The 6286-nt window shown below is 37.7% G+C and overlaps 1 pseudogene; it reads right to left on the reverse strand.

The window, feature by feature from the left end:
* Nucleotides 1-494: 494 nt before the first annotated feature.
* Nucleotides 495-3853, reverse strand: LOC120589479 (T-cell surface glycoprotein CD1a-like; annotated as a pseudogene).
* Nucleotides 3854-6286: the final 2433 nt, after the last annotated feature.

Below are 6286 nucleotides of genomic sequence, written 5' to 3' on the forward strand. Positions count from 1 at the left end.
TATTTGGCATAAATTCCACACAGGTTTTTAGTGAGAAAATAATACATGCATTTAATACACTCCGTCAATGATACAATATTAAAAAGATATGAACTATGCTCTCACAAAGCTTAAAAATTACAAGAGTAAGTGAGACCTACATAGCAGCAACAAAGTATAGAAAGTGAGAAGTAGATTTAGAAAAGTGTGATTGGAGTTCAGACACTGTGTATCAGTGAAGGCCCCCAGAAAGAAGCAACATCTGAAATAGGCTGGAAATTTCATTAGTTTTTGAATATGTAGAGGTTGTTATGACCCCATTCTATCCAGAGTTAAAATATGAGTTTTAAAATCTCAGAGCACAGGTCAGAAAAAAATTTTCTGCAATATTACATTTAGCTTGTATTAACAACTGATCATTAAGCATAAACAAACAATAATAGCAAAAGTTATACATGGAGAGTTGAAAGGACATTATCATCATGTTGCATCCTGAGTCCTCAATAGCTGGAATTTCATTGCAAGAAACTAAGAGTGAGAGAAGGGTCACAATGTGTCCTAATAAGAACAGAGATGGAGTTATTCTGCATAAGATAGAGGTGAGATTTGAAGAGTAAAATAAACAATCTAATTAAAAAATGGACAGTAGACCTGAACAGATATTTCTCCCAAGAAGACATACAAATGGCCAACAGAAATATGAAAAGATGCTCAGCTTCACTAACTCTTAAGAAAATGCAAAGCAAAACCACAATGAGAAATCACCTTACACCTGTTAGAATGGCTATCATCAACAAGACAAGTAATAACAAGTCTTGGTTGTTGTGGGGAAAAGGAACCCTCATATAATGCTGGTGGGAATGAAAATTGGTACAGCCCCTATGGAAAACAGTATGAGGGTTCCTCAAAAAATTAAGAATAGGATTACCAAATGACCCAGAAATCCTGCTTCTGGGTATCTATTCTAAAAATTCGAAAGTGTTTATTTTTAAAAGTATGTGCACCCTAATGTTCACTGCAGTATTATTCACGGTGGCCAAGAACTGGAAACAACTGAAGGAACCTTTGATAGATGATTGGATAAAGAATATGTGGTATCTATATAAATGGAATATTTATATTTATTTATAAGATGAAATACTGCCATTTGCAACAACATTGATGGATCCTGAGATTATCATGCTAAGCAAAATAAGTCAGATAGAAAACATTGAGAATCAAATGATTTTACTCATAAGTGGAATATAAAACTGAAAGCAACAAGTGAACAAGACAAACAGAGACTTATAGACACAGACAACAGTTTAATGGTTACCAGAGGGAAAGGAGGAGGAGGTAGATAAGAGTAAACAGGATCAAATATAAGGTGACAAAGGAAATTTAACTTTTGTAGGTGAACACACAATGCAATATACATATAATGTATTATAGAATTGCATACTTGAAACCTATACAATTTTATTAACCAATGTCACCCCAATTAATTTAGTTTAGAAAAAGAGGGAAGGGGACTGGGAAGAGGAAAACTGAGAATAGAAAAAAATGAGAAGACAAGTGGTGAGTGCGTAAAAGAGCAAGAAAGATAGACACAAAGAACTCACCAGCACTTCTTAGGCCAAAATACAAAGACCTATCAGAAGCATCAGTGGCACCATCACTGCCGAGATAATCAAGCCCACAAAGTTGTGATGTTCTGTGGGTTTGAGTACACACAAGGGTGTCATTTCAAAACCACCCCCTGGTTAGTACCTTTCCCTGGTATTATTTTTTTCATGTGAGTGTCTACTTCACCAAGCACCTTTCTTCCTATTTCTTCTCCCATCCTTCTTCAGGGAGAAATCATTCACCTAACCCTCAAAATCCTCCCACATATGCAGGTCTCTAATTTTCAACTCTTTTATTTCTTGAATTAATTATGTTCACTCTTTTGGGTCTGGAGTCCATAAATCCCCAATTTTTCATTTGGCTCTCCTGCTCTTCTTGAGGACCACCTACTCCCATTCCCAACTGGGCTCCAGTTCCTTCTTACCCAAGTAGAGGATGATGTCCTTGCCTCCTAGACTGCTGTATCTCACTCAGCAAGATAGGCCAGATGTCTTGATGGTTTCCACATCCAAGACATCATTTCGCTGAGTGCCTTGTTGTACCTGCTCACCTCCATTCCACGTAGCCCAAATCAGCTTTGGGTAGAAGCCAGAGACATAAAAAACTAGCATCTGAAAGTCAGAACCAGGATACGGGTCAGTGGATAGCCAGGCCTCTGGTCTTACTGCAGAGGACAGGAAAGATCTTCAGATGAGAATTCTAACACAAACTTGGAGATTCATACCTTCACATCAGTTTGACAGATACATCTTTCATCTCTTCCTCTTGGCTTCTTCTAATCCCAAATTTGAAGGGTATGGTGAAAAGGTATAATTTTAGGATAAAAAATTTTTGGAGGGAGTGTGTGAGACTGACCTTGTCTCTGGAGATCTGCATTCCCTGAATCAAGTAGAAGCAAGAGGAAATGTGGACAAGTGTCACTCATATGTCTGTGTGTTATTTTCTTGAGAACCTGGTGTTGATTAAATTCTCTGCATGCCTGCTGAGCTCCAGTCCCATCCTTTGGAGATGGCAACCATGAATTGTTCTAGAAGTTCAGGAGATCTGATCCTTGATAAGCATACCACCCAAAGCCTTCCTTGGCTTCCCCAGAATGCTGCTCACAGCCTCCTGCCATCTATACTACAAAGGGATCTATAGAAGAAAGGTTATTAATTAGAGGTAAGAGGGATTAAAAATGATTAAACAAGTAGAAGAAAAAGAAGGAAGTAGAAGGGAGAAGTTGGAGGATTGAGGCAATGGAAAAAAGTTTGGTTTGATCAGTTTCAGAAAAGGGAGAATTAGTGGTATTTGGTTGTGGAGAAAAAGATAAATGGCATGAGGGAGGGGGAAAATATTTTTGAAGAAGGTGATAAATGCTGAGGGCAAGAGAATAAGGAAAGACTTAGTGTGAAGGAGTTGTGATTAAAATAATCTAGGGCGAATGGAATGCAATGGGTTACAAAAAATGTATACACACAGAGATAGCTGAAGAGACTGAATGGGGAGAAAATCGGAGTAAAAATCTCATTGAGACATAAACATCCCACCCATATTCGACCTCCCCATTTTGGGAATTGAACTCACATTCCAACTTTGGCTGGCACAGTTGTTAATTATGTGAAGCAATTCATTGTAGAGTCTGCAGAAAAAAACCTTCCAGTTCCATCACCTCCTTGTTGCTGAAGTTGCCCGTTAACCAAGGCCTCAGAAAAATGAATCTCCCAGCCATGAGTCTGCAAGTCTCCTAACCAAGCTAAGCTCCAACTTTGTATCCAGGAATGGTTGTAAAGAGATAAGATGTGGATGGCTTTGAAGGAGATCTGCTCCTGGAAGACTATAGCAAAAGAACAGAGAAATTGAGAAAGAAGGTGCTGGAATGGAGAGGGAATGGAAAAAGAAAGTTGCCAGAGAGGGAAAACTCAGAATCTGGAGGAAAGGGAAGCCATAGTTACCTCAGCAGACATTTGCCTGCCCCAGGACCCCACACATTATATACAACCATCAGAAGTGCAGAGTACTGGAATCAGGGATGCTCAGAATGGAACTATGCTGGCTTTCTCAGTCTCCAGGTATGTGGAGACACACACACACACACACACTCTTGCACCCAACTGGGCAGTGGCCAGAGTTCTCACCATCTTCATTGTTACCACCTGGCAGGAGAACTGCTAGCAATGGAAGTTGCAGAGACAGCATTTCATTTACAGGTGTTATTTCTTCTCTCAGAAAAGTCTGTCTGTAATTTCTGTTTTAAACAAATCTACTCCACAACATTTCAATTCTGACTTCCTTCTTCTACCAACAGACAAACCTCCCCTTTAGTCACTGTCTGCAACAAAAACAATTTTAAAAAAAATGTTCTCCTTCCCTAAACCCGGGACTGCCAACTCAGCCTCTCATTTCCTCCCAGGTTCTGACTCTCCTCTCTGGCTTCAGCTTCTGCACTTGTCACCAGCCTCCATTCTGTTCATCTTTCTCTAATTCAACCTCTATGAAATAAGTCTTATGTGGCATTGAAAAGTCACTACCTCTGGGGATATATCATTCTCATGAGTACAGTAAAAACATAAAACTAAATGGCTTTCTGATTCCTACCTAATGTTCTTATGCTCCTGCTTTTTTCTGTCACTCTGTCCTTCTCCTGTCTTTTGGAATATTCTCTAAATATTTTTCCCCGGTCTCCACCCCCCTAACTCATTCATATGTCTGACTTCTCATTGGTTGATTTATTTGTTATTTCAAAATCTCCTTTGACTCCAATTGGTAACAGTATAAACTACCATAAATTCTCCATTATTCTTAGGAAAGAACAGCTTGCCATCACAGAGACCATGGGAGCCTTGAAACAGATAAAGAATAACCCCTTCTGACTTGTGCTGATATGCATTCATTCACCCAAGAGTCATTTACCGTTTGCCTGGATCCAAGCATCTTGCTACATTCATGAATATACAGAGGTCAACAATGCAATCACTTTTTTTCGAGGAGCTTTTATTCTACCTAGGAAGAAAGCGTAAAGCTAGAACTATAAATCTTGGTGTACTCAGTTTTATTATAATGTATGGACTGTAGATAAGCATAAGGCTTCTTAAAACAATATTTTGTAAAGCATAGAACTTTAACTAATGTTGTCTATTCAGAATCTTGACTTCAGTGTTTGGCTTGGGATGTTAGGCCTATATGCCCCTGTTGTATTAATCCCCAACATCTAACAGAGTACTTGGCAAGTGATAGGCACTCGATGAGTATTTTTGAATGATTAAATAATTTGGTTCAGACATCTAACTATTTTTTTAATTATGCAGATTTTTAACATAACTATTTTGTATCCCTACTTGCTGAAATGAGAATCTTATATGCTATTATTTAGGATAAAAACATATGCTAATAAGCATGAAGTTTACAGAGGGGGTTACACTGTAAATCCCCCATTAGTTATAATTTTTTTAAAAAAGTAAGAATTTGTGGGAAGTGAAGTTAATAGAGTATTCTGGAATTATTTACCCAAGATTTCCTTTTTTATTGGCCCAGCTTAGATGTTCCACATTTGTCTTATTAGCTGGTCTTTTTTGAACATACTGTCCTTCCTCTTTCAAGCTCTTTATAACTGTTTAAAGGCTCTTAAATATTTGGGGATATTTTGTATCATCTAGATAAATGTGCTTGGGCTGTTTATTTTTTGGTGTACAAGTAACAGAAATGATCTAATGTTAATTTAAGAAAGAAAATAGTTTGGGGGAAAGTTAAGATTATGGTAACCTAAAATTAAAAAGCCAAAATCTGTGGCACTAAGTGGGTATTCAGGATCAATGAATTGAAATTCAGACAACACTGATTCTGGCAGGAACCCAAATAGTGTCCTGATTGCAGGGTGAGAGCAAGCAATTTTATAAGAAAAGAAGGGACAATTACATGAATAGATAAAAGACATTTGTATTGGTGCTAACAAGCTGGCAAGCTGAATTATTCTTTGGCTATTGTAGGGGTTCAGAAAAGGCCTCCAAAATTGTACCATTTTTGCATTTGAATTATACTGAGCTGAAGGCAATCAAGACCCTGCAGGCTCACAAGAAACTTTTACCTCTCCTTTAAAGAATTTAAATAAGGGGTCTTGCCCATAACGAGTTATCACTAACAGTAACTTTTTTTTTAACTATCTGTATGACAGAACAAACTATTAATTACTGAACATCATCATTATCATCTTGCAATGATCCTTTGAAGCTCTGAGGTACCTTACCTCATCTTTAGCTCAGAATGCTATATATACCTCAATTTAACTGCAAACAAAAAAAAAAAGGGCTATGTTATAAATCTGGCAAGTTCAGTGACAGAAGGTAACATTACAAGATGACCTGATCATAAATTTCTAATTGGGAGGGTCCTGGTGGGTAGTCATGTCACAGGACTATAAAAGTTTAACTTTGCCTTAAGCAAGCTCTGTCCATTGTTTTTGTGCATCTAGGTTAACACATCCTTGAAATACCAGAAATAATCCTCTTTTTCAGACCCCTATGAGGAGAAGGAAAGTGTTACCACCCTCAAGGGAGCACATAATCTTACTAACTACCCTGTCACACTTTTCATGTAAGCTTCCATAAGTTTCCTCCTTAATTCCAAATTTAGGAAAAGAACTCCAAAACTGTCATTTTCTGGAGCATTTGGGATTTTGCTTCAAAGAATGTCATCATTTTGGCTCAAAAAAACTCATAAAAATTCT

Source organism: Pteropus medius, unplaced genomic scaffold, assembly GCF_902729225.1.
Source record: "Pteropus medius unplaced genomic scaffold, Ma_sr-lr_union100, whole genome shotgun sequence".
Classification (NCBI taxonomy): domain Eukaryota; kingdom Metazoa; phylum Chordata; class Mammalia; order Chiroptera; family Pteropodidae; genus Pteropus; species Pteropus medius.